At 33.0% G+C, this 10,064-nt stretch overlaps 1 long non-coding RNA gene across 1 annotated transcript; it reads left to right on the top strand.

The window, feature by feature from the left end:
- The first annotated feature begins 210 nt into the window (after positions 1-210).
- Positions 211-8,259, top strand: LOC129922092 (uncharacterized). Its single transcript, XR_008774098.1, has 2 exons — positions 211-2,455; positions 7,766-8,259. It is a non-coding gene; the product is annotated as an uncharacterized LOC129922092 (long non-coding RNA).
- Positions 8,260-10,064: the final 1,805 nt, after the last annotated feature.

Here is a 10,064-nt window from a genome sequence, read left to right on the forward strand (position 1 = left end):
AAGGAAAAATACACCAGTTGTTAAAATAATGGTACTGCTGCTTCCTGTTGAGGATGATTTAGTCACTTAATAGTAAGAAATTATGTGTATTTTGTTGTCAACTATTTTAAACTAATTCTATACAAATGAAGTACAAATTAGTTACTTTCTAAGTGGTGGATATAAAGTCCAAAATTGGAATATCAAAAGACGTATGATGAATAGTGTTAGACACCTTATTTATATAGGTTAGTTATTTAGCGACGCACCATAGATGACGCATATTGAACGGGACTAGTGACGTTTGGGATATGTTGGGTTAGAGACCGGAAAATCAGTTAGCGATAGAACATTCCAGGGTAACGACGTGTTTAGTGACAGAGACTTCTACTGTGGCCTTTTATCAGAATAAATCCATGTACAATTGTTCATCATCGTTTGACTACATCTCTTCACTCGTTACAATCGATGTGCCAGTTCTTGTTTGTGTTGTCGTTCAACTGCACGTAATACACCCGAACAATTACACCCAAACGATTGCAGAGTAATTGGTTGACTTCAAGACAGCCTGAACTAGCAACATCACAGTGGCGACCCCGAACCTCGAAGCCGGACCCCTGATGAAGCCGAACATCGAACCGGACCTCGAAGCAGAACGTTTACTCAGGTGAGGGTCGTGCACTTGAAGATATAAGATTTCATCGGAGTACGGCTGAACACAGAATCATCGCAGAGTGACTTTGTTCTAGATCTACATGTTCTTGATCGTACGTTCAACGAGCCGTTAACTCAGGGTGACCTTCGTCAGGACAGTAATCATCGCAACGTCTGGTCTACTTAACCAGTATATTATCAACGCCTGATCTTCATATGCTGAATCGACCTACAGCCAGAGAAACCGTTCATTCATAACGGGTGAGAGATCGTTAGTGAACCTGTTGGACATATTTTTTCTTCGTCATAGGAGCCACATCGAGTATCAAGTTTTACCTCGTCAGTTTCGAGAAGGACAGTTTGCCCGCTGTCAGAAGTATTGTGAGTACTACAAGTTTAGTAGCTAACTAAATCGCTCTGTCGTCTTACCCTTGGAGAGATTCTTGTGGAGCAGTTTGCTCATTGAACCGGTTGCTTACCACGTTTATAACGGTCACTGTGTTTAACCTTTGGAAGGTTAGTGAAGTAATATTTATCAGTACTAAACATTGATCTATGTAGTATTCGTTGGTCTAGACGATATCTAGACGTGCTGATAGTGAAGTTGTGGAAACAGCTACATCCACTTAATTTCGTTGAAAACCGTTAGTCGTATAACGGAACGTCGTCGGAGGTGACCTTGGTTTCACCCAGTCTACATTGGACAGTTTGGTCTAGTGAAGCAACGTACAACAGCGAACTTCGTCGTACTACCAGAGTAGCAGCAGAAGCAGTGAACTATTTTAGAGAACCGTTATTCGTCAGCCCAGATCAAGTCATCGTCAAGAAAGTCGTTATTCGTCAGCCCAGATCAAGTCATCGTCAAGAAAGCCGTTATTCGTCAGCCCAGATCAAGTCATCGTCAAGAAATTCGTTATTCGTCAGTCGTCCAGATCAAGTTGCCGTCAAGAGACTGTTATTTGTCAGTAGTCGTCTACACAAGTCAAGTCGTCGCCAGAAGAACCGTTAACCTATTCGTCAGTAACTGTGTACACAAAGTCGTCGGAACTACACATACGGTCATCAACAGTCGTCGAAGAAACTGGAACATTTTGCTGTGGCATATCAGGACATCTGTGGCATTACGTGGGATACTGGTAGCACCGGAGAACAGAGTCAGAACTGGAAGAGAGGCAGTGGAATTTGTTGTGATCTAGCATATTCGGGAGTCCGAACAAAGGGATCTTTCTTATCAAAAGCTAAGTGCCATTTTTCTTATTAGTATATGTTTAGATTGCCCTTAGAAATAGATTTTGTCTAAATTTGGTATGTTAGCCTGAGTAAAATCAGGTGGTGCTGAAGCCTTAAACCCGTTCGGGGTAAAGACATAATTTAGATGAAAAACTATATTATACGTTTAGGGTTGTAATTTGTTTTGTTTGTGTAAACGTCATATCCGTTGTTGCCTAGTTACTTCGTGACGTTATCATTGTGTGCCATATTGTCATATCCCAACCCATAGCGATAGTCTCATTTAATTATTTCATTTGTTTATATTATTTTAAATTATTTATTTTTATTAATTTAATTAGATCTGTATTTTTTTTTCACTTAATGATAGAAAGTGCGGGTAGGATTCTTTTACTGTGAATCAGACTAAAATAATTTTAGTTTGAGCGGTTAAAATCAAATATGATTTTGCCATGAGAATAATGCCGAAACTGGCTATGTAGTCAAACACTGTCGTCTGGCTAAATTTAGATCTACAAATTGTACATCTCTTTGGTACATTTGATTATCTAGACTCTAATTTGAAATATTATGAATTGAAAAATGAATGAAGGTAGTACATTCTAGATATATATATCTTGTTGAAGATATATTTGACATTGTATACACATATTTGTTTCGTATGGTTAAATAGAACCATAATCTACTCTAGATCTAGATCTAGACTCTAGACAGTCTTTGAATTTACTCTAAACACTTCACTGTAACTTCAGTCATACCAGGTTTTAAAAGTGATCATAGTTATTCATACTAGATCTAAAAGTTATAGTGCTCTTGATAACTAGATCTAAAAGGTATTATTATACATACTATAATATACTAAATTTAAATTTGTGTGATACTAGATCTAATATGCAGATTTGAATATAACTCAGACTAGATTTACTCATTTACTAAATCTATAGATAGAGACTTAAACTTATATAAAAGTTTGTAAAAACTTAAATATAAAATAAGTACAAAGTATAGCCATAACCAATATAGGCTAAGTAAAAATATATATAAAATATAAAACACAATGGCTACATCATCATATGTGGACCTTAAGGAGGTTAAGGAAGCAGCTATGCAGGATGGAAAGGCCATGGAGTTAAAAGGAAAGGACTTAGCAGCTTATGTACAGCAAGTGGTGAAGGAAGAAATGGAGAGACAGAAAGAAGAAAAAAGACAAGAGATAGAGAGACAGAAAGAAGAAAAAAGACAAGAGATAGAGAGACAGAAAGAAGAAATAGAAAGGCAAGACAAAGAAAGAGAAAAAATTAGAGAGCATGAAGCTAAAATGGAGAAGATGAGATTGGACGCAGCACAAGCCAGAGCCCAAACTGAACAAGGAAATAACACAAATAACTCAAATAATTATACCACTCAAAGAGACAACCCTAATTCGCAGACATGGCTAAAGAGAAAGATACAAAGTTTTGATGAACAGAAGGATGACATTGGTGATTTTCTAAAAAGATATGAGGCAAAAATGTCTACATTTAATATGCCTGAAGAAGAATGGTCTGAAATACTGATAGACTTTGTTCATGGTCAAGCTCTAACAATATGCCAAAATCATGACCATCATATTGATGATAGCTATCAGGTTTTAAAAAGAGAGTTATTGAATGCTTATGGTCATAATGCTACAACTTTCAGAAAGAAATACTTTGACAATATACCATCATTAGGAATAGAACCCCAAACTACTATTAATATGGAAAAGGATTTTTTCAATAAGTGGGTAACATTAGAAAAAGTGACAAACTCTTATGAAGGATTAAAAAATTTTATTCTAGTGGACAACTTTGTAAATAAATGTGATCCTCAATTACAATCTTTTATTAGAGAAAGAAATCCAAAAACTATAGATGAAATAACAGAAATAATGAGAGTATACAAAAATGCCTATCCAAATAAACCATTTTCTGATAGAGATAAGAGCAAAGTAGATTTAATAGGATACACCAAAGAAAATGTTGATAGAAGTAGAAATAGAAACAGATCAAATAGTGGAAATAGAAAATATAGTGAAATAACCTGTTTTAAATGTCAAGGAAAAGGTCATATAGCAGCTAACTGTAGAAGAGGGAATAGTAGGTCTGGAAGTAGAAATAGATACAATGAACAAAATAACAGTAGATATAGGAGTAGAGATAGGAATGACAGGGGAAATTATAGAAATAGGAGTTACAGTAGGGAATACAAAAATAAAGGTGCAGATAGGGTATATTTCATGGAAGGAAATAGGAACAATTTTGCAGTGTACCCAGGGTTTGTAGATAGAATTCCGGTGGAATTAATCAGGGATTCAGGTTGTAACACTTTGGCAGTAAAAACTAAATTTGTCAAACATCATTGGTATAAAGGGTTTACTAGGAAAGTAGAATTAGCAGATGGCACTGTAAGGGAATTTAAAGCTATAAGGGTGTACATTGAAACTCCATTTTTCACTGGTTATTGTGATGGCATTGCAATACCAGAAATGAGATATGATATGTTAGTAGGAAACATAAAAGGAGTTAAAGAATGTTCAAGAAAAGAATTAGAAGACTGGCAAAACAAATACAAAAACATAAGACAAAATCATGAAAGCATAGAAACACAAAATATAACAAGTATGATAATAACAAGATCAATGGATAAACAAGATGAGAAACAGGAAAATACAATAAATGTTATAAGTAATGATAAAGGAAAAGAAACCAGTAATGTAATACAAATAGAAAATACAGATATTAAGGAAAGAGAGATAGAAAATGAAACACAAAATAGTCTTGAAACACAAATATCTCAAAGTGAAAAAGAAACAATACCCAAATTTGCATTAGAACAAATGAATGACAATATTATTGGGAAAATTTATTCAAGAATATCAGATAAAAACAATAATAACCCAATGGAGAAATTTTGTATAGAGAATAAAATATTATTTAGACAAACAAGTAATGATAACAAGAAAATAAAACAACTTGTCTTACCACAGAAATATTGGAAAGATGTTTTAATCATGACACATGATAATAATTTAGCAGCACATAGGGGAGTAAAGAAATGTTATAGGAATTTGTCAAAACAAGTATTTTGGCCCAAAATGAAAGCAACAATCAATAAATACATAAACTCATGTGACATATGTCAAAAGAGATCTAACAAAAGCCTAGTGAATAAAGCACCTATTCAAGAAATGGATGAACCTACAGCACCATTTCAGAAAGTATCTATTGATTTAATAGGACCTTTAATTCAAACTGAAAATAATAACAAATACATTCTAACAGTAATAGACATGTTTAGTAGATACCCAGAGGCAATCCCATTATCAAATACAAGTGCAGAGAATATCATTAATGCCATAACTCAAAAAGTAATTACAAGACATGGTATACCTAAAATTATATTGAGTGATCAGGGATCTCAGTTTAAGTCAGAACAATTTAAGAAATGGACTAAACAATACAATATACAACACATATACTCTTCGGTTTACCACCCAGAGAGTAATGGTTTATGTGAACGATATGGTGGTTCATTAAAAAGATCACTAACAAAGATAATTCAGAATAATCAGAACAAGTGGGATCATTACATTAACTATGTACTATTTACTCATAGAAACAACATCCATGAAGCAACACAATTTTCACCATATGAAGTAATACATGGAAGAAAACCTAGAGATGAATTAGATGTTTTCAAAGAAAATCTAATAGACAATGAGAATAAATTAAATAATGACAGTGAAACAACAATCACAACAGAATTGAAAGAAATATGGACTCAAGCATATAACAACAATAAGAAATACAAACAAAGTGCTCATGAGAATATAAATAAGAAAAGACAATTGAAAACACTAGAAGTAGGAAACAATGTATTAATATTGATAAATGACCTGAAAAATAAAATTGGTAAACAATGGAAAGGTCCATTTAAGGTGATAAAACAAATTAGTGATGTGAATTATCAAATTGAAATAAATGGGAAAATTAAAACATATCACATAAATAATTTGAAACTGTATCATGATAGAGAAGACGAGTTGATACAAAACATTCAGGAGGAAATAGAAAATACATTTTCAGAAAGAGAAGAATGTTTGATGATAATAACAAATGAAAATCATAATGAAAATGATATTAAGGAAATACCTGTAATAGAAACAAAAGAGAATCAAACTTGGCAAAAGATTAATCTTAATAATTTACATAAGGAAAAGTCAAAAGACATAACTAAAATAATACAGGAATACAAAGAAATTTTTTCCAGCATACCAGGAAAAACTAATATTATTAAACATGACATTAAAGTAACAGATCCAAAACCTATCAAGCTTAAGCCATATAGAATACCGCTACATTTACAAGACAAAGTAAAGAAAGAAATAGACAATTTACTAGAATCAGGTATAATTGAACCATCAACATCTCCTTATGCTTCACCAATTGTGATAGCCAAAAAGAAGAATGGAGATATAAGGTTATGTATTGATTATAGGAAACTTAACAACATCACAGAATTTGACCCATATCCAATGCCAAATATAGAGGATATTTTACATAAATTAAATGGAGCAAAATTTTTTACTAAATTGGATTTAACTAAAGGTTATTGGCAAATACCTTTAACAGAAAATGCAAAACCTTACACAGCATTTGTAACACCATATGGTATTTTTCAATGGAATTATATGAGTTTTGGATTAGTAAATGCACCTGCCACATTTAATAGAATGATGAACATGATAACTGGAAACAAAGAAAATGTTATTTGCTATTTGGATGACATATGTATTTTTAATAATAGTTGGGAGGAACATTTGGTAGATGTAAAAGAAGTGTTCAAAATAATAAAAGAAAGTGGACTTACAATTCAAGCAGAAAAAGTAGAAATAGGATTGGAAGAAATAATTTTCTTAGGACATAAAGTAAATAACAACATGATTAGCCCTATTGAAGATAACATAAAGAAAGTACTTAATATTGAAATACCTACAACAAAAAGACAAATTAAAAGTATATTGGGAATAGTAAATTATTACAGAAAGTTTATAAAGAACTTAGCAGAAATAGTGAATCCATTAAATGACTTACTTAAAAAAGGAAAACCTCAAAAAGTAGTTTGTAATGAGGAATGTGTGAAAGCTATTGACAGAATTAAAGATGTTTTTAGTCATGAATTAATATTAAGACTACCTGATAAAGACAAAATATTTTATGTCACAACTGATGCATCTGGTAATGCTATTGGTGGTTGTTTAATGCAGAACTATGATAACTTACATCCTATATTATATGTAAGCAGAAAATTGTCAGAGGCAGAGAAAAAATATAGTGTCATTGAAAGAGAAGCCTTAGCTGTAATATGGGTAATTACTAAGCTAGAGAGCTATCTAATAGGAAGGAAATTCATATTATTAACTGATCATAAACCTATTCAGTATATACAACAAAAGAGCATGAAAAACAGTCGTGTTTATAGATGGTTCTTAGCACTACAGGAATATAAATTTGAAGTGAAAGCTATTAGTGGATCTGTGAATATTGTAGCTGATCTATTGTCTAGAATGACATTGAAGTGAAATAATTTTGTAAATAAACTATGATTATATTGAGTATGTAATATATATTAATATATTGACACCATTTATATGTTATGGAAAAGGGAGATAAGTAAATTTGATGTTAAGCATTTAAAAGTAAGTATGGATATTTTTTTTTGTGTGAATCATTTCATATATCATTGACGAAAGTTAGTTCTATGGAAAAGGGTGAGTATAAAAGAAAAATGGACAAAAGCGTATAAAAGGGTGGTAAGAAAAAATTTATTGAATGTGTAAATAAAGTCTATAATTGTTTTTTGAAATATTGTATTTTATCAGATTACTGCCAGTGAAGAACATTTGTGAGTGTATGAAGTACCCATAAGATGCCACATTTTCCTCCATGATGAACTGTGTACTAATGAAGATGATTCTGGAATGTTATGAACAATTGACATTGAATATGAAGAACTGTCAAGTCAAGATGAAAATGTCAAGATGAAGAAGTCAAGATGAAGATGTCAAGATTTTATGTTTGTGGTCTTCCCCTTAAATTGAAAATGCCCTTGTAAGACTTGACAGTAGTGGAAAAATATTGACATATTTTTTTTTCAAGGGGGGGAGGAATCTGTTAGACACCTTATTTATATAGGTTAGTTATTTAGCGACGCACCATAGATGACGCATATTGAACGGGACTAGTGACGATTGGGATATGTTGGGTTAGAGACCGGAAAATCAGTTAGCGATAGAACATTCCAGGGTAACGACGTGTTTAGTGACAGAGACTTCTACTGTGGCCTTTTATCAGAATAAATCCATGTACAATTGTTCATCATCGTTTGACTACATCTCTTCACTCGTTACAATCGATGTGCCAGTCCAAAAATTGGAATATCAAAAGACGTATGATGAATAGTCATCAGCATTGGAAAATCGTAAAACAAGGGCATCCGGCTACTAATACAATTGACAAGGAAGTCGTTGCTATGATTGATGTAAAGATGAAAAACAATGGAAGAATATATTGCACGGACTGTTTCTATAAAATCCGAATATTTGACATTTCTTGATCATATTAACAACAAGCCTTTATTGAATATAGAATTTCCATAAGATGATGTAACTGTTGTGTAGATAAAACCCATAACCGAAAGTGTATCTATAATGTTGAACAGTTTTTTAATGTTTTAAAAAACCACGTAAAAGATATACTTATAAGAGTCAGAATTACTCTAAGCATCTTTGTCTTTCCTTTGAAAGCACACACGACATAGTATACTGATCATAACTGATCAGATTCATAAATTATACGATTTTAAGGGAGAAAAAAAGCTGATCAGATCTACTTAATATCTTAAAATGTCTAGAAAGGGGGTTAGCTTGAATTTATGATATGTCGAGCTCAGGAATATACAAAAATGCAGCATCGGTGTATGGAGCCTTAAAGGAGGAAATTTTAAGAACCAACAGAAAAGCTATTTAATACATATGTATAAAAGTTCCCCTTTCAGACCTTGTGGTCTATAGGGCAGACGATGTAAATATCATCTATTTCTGTGGCCTACAGTTAACGAGTTAACGAGGGTGTCAAGTGGCCAGCACATCGACCAACCGCCTTTACTTTTCCCCAACTAATGTCAGGTACCCATGAAAGCTGGGTGGACTCAGAGGCTCCCAAAGATCCCGAAATTAAAAATCCCAGCCTTCACCAGGATTCAAACCTGGGACCCACGGTTCGGAAGCGAAGCGCTTTACCCCTCATCCACCGCGCCTACATTAGATGTGTATAACATTTACTTAATCTATGTAGTCAACATTCTTTTTCAGAAAATGTTTCTTGCCTAAAATTTTTGGTACAATGGAAATAATTTTTTCGTTCTAAAATTATTGCCTTTAGTGGTGTAGCTTAAGATCTATTGCCAGAAGTCTTTTGTTTTACCTATCTGTGCTTAAGAGTACATAAGAGTAGACCTAGCTTTAAACTATTGACAAAGTGGTGGCTAATTAAACTTTTTCCCTACCAAAAGCATAACATGTTCGGAAAAGGATCAGACGACACTTTTATAACGGGAAGATTTATTAAAAACGAAATATTTAAAGAAATTAATTTTTATAATTGATACGTGTTCAAGTTTGAAATCCAGAAAAGAAAAAAAAACATTGTAATTTACTTAAAGTTGCATTGTTGCACAATTCAACTATAGATAAATTGTACAAACTGAATTTTAAAATTTAATTGACACTCATTTTCTAGTTGTTTAACAATCAATTAATGTAGTTAACTATAAAGCATGTGTATTATGGCTAAACAAACAAACAAATAAACAAAAAACATGAAATTTTTCGGGGGGGGGGGGGGGGTGACCGCACCGGGTGACACCCACCCTAGTGACGCCACTGTATGTATGTATGTATGTATGTATGTATGTATGTATGTATGTATGTATGTATGTATGTATGTATGTATGTATGTATGTATGTATGTCCCTCATACAAATCAAAATCGTTTGACCAATCTTGATAAAACTTGGCATAAATGTTCCTTAGATCACGGTGGTGACACTCAGTAGTGTATGCTCAATGTCGTCCCCCCCCCCCCCTTTTAACTGGAAGAGGGGTTAAAAATGAAATACCT

The sequence above is a fragment of the Biomphalaria glabrata genome, chromosome 12 (assembly GCF_947242115.1).
Source record: "Biomphalaria glabrata chromosome 12, xgBioGlab47.1, whole genome shotgun sequence".
In the NCBI taxonomy this organism is placed as follows: domain Eukaryota; kingdom Metazoa; phylum Mollusca; class Gastropoda; family Planorbidae; genus Biomphalaria; species Biomphalaria glabrata.